The sequence below is a fragment of the Ostrea edulis genome, chromosome 6, assembly GCF_947568905.1.
Source record: "Ostrea edulis chromosome 6, xbOstEdul1.1, whole genome shotgun sequence".
Lineage (NCBI taxonomy): Eukaryota > Metazoa > Mollusca > Bivalvia > Ostreida > Ostreidae > Ostrea > Ostrea edulis.
Window position 1 is genome coordinate 66,193,384 of NC_079169.1, and position 1,580 is coordinate 66,194,963.

Sequence of the window (1,580 nt, forward strand, 5' to 3'; positions counted from 1 at the left end):
GATGGCAACGACTGTTATGTCTAACGATGGATTGCTTACTGATCTAAGCCCACTTAAAAAAGTAAGTGGAATAATGAGTTTGTGGAACTTTTTACATCGCAAATGAGAAGTAATGGTATCAATAGTCAATCTGAATGTTTTCAAGGATATGGTGATAGCCACAGTGAGGATTTGGTATTGAAGCAGACAGATATAGAATCTATTGATGCACAACTTGTAAATTTACCAAACGATGTCTATATAGGGAATCTACTAGAGATTTGCGCGAATGAGAGCACAATGAGCTGGTATTGTAATGTTCTGTCTTCAAGGGCAAATCCCAACCTGATTGTCCTCCAAGTAATTTATTGAGTAGAAAATCTACAAAAGCAATTTTAAACGTGGAAAATATGCTAGAGATTGTCATATATTACATATGTTTCTTCTAGGAGAAAAATCTAGCATTCAGTATGTGTTTGACAAAAGTAGGAATGCATACTTTGTTACTGAGGGGTCAAAGGTCAATTTGGTTGAAGTAACAGTCGCTGTTCAATCTCTGGTGCAACGAGTGACAGACCTGGAAGATGTCTTGAGTTCTAGAAATAAAATTATTGACTCGTTGTCGTCAGAACTAAAAACGCTACCAATGCAGTATTTTCAACGAAAATCAGATCACGAATGCATGAAAGCCGAGACAACGTCTAGGTCTGCTAAATATGATAGTTTCCAAAAGTTAAGAAATGAAAATTCAAAACGTGGAGAATCTGACTATATTAACTTTGAGAAGTACAAAACCAAAACAAATGATAAATTGAATCGATTGTCCAAGGTAACCAGCCAAATCGAGCATACAAACGATAGGGAAAGTGCAGAGGGGCCAAACGGAAAACATGATAATGAATCTGATAGAAATAGTTCTACAATCACCAACGTGGACAGTATCGTCGCAGAAAAGATACATTCTTTACAGTTTACATGCTAATCATCTTGCGTCCAACCAAACTGCTGAAATGCGTCCGATCGAAAACGAATGCATAACCCTTACATCAGGTGTACATCACAAGCCGCTGTGTATCCCAATCAATAACAATAACGGTCACCCTTAACTAAACCACAGGTAAAGGAAAGGCATGATAGTATTCCATTTACTGAAAGACTGATGGATAAAAAAAATGTTGAACAGGTCGGTGAAGTTTAATGGAAAATTATGTTCCGTCACCATCAACGATCATTCCCACACTAACCGTGCTAAGGAGAACGAAAAAGAAATTTTTGTTGGTGTAACGTATAAAAAGACGGTAAGATATTATCTTTCTGGTATTGGTAAAAAATCAACCAGACTTGGTATTCAAAGCTATATGAAAGGTGAAGATAACGAACAATGATCAATCTAATAACTCCTATAAGCAATACAAAATAGAGAGTTGGGCAAACACGGACCCCTGGACACACCAGAGGCGGGGTCAGGTGCCTAAGAGGAGTAAGCATCTCCTGTCGACCGGTCACACCCGCCGTGAGCCCTATATCCTGATCAGGTAAACGGAGTTATCCGTAGTCAAAATCAATGTGGCAAGAATGGCCTAACAATCAGATTTCTTGGC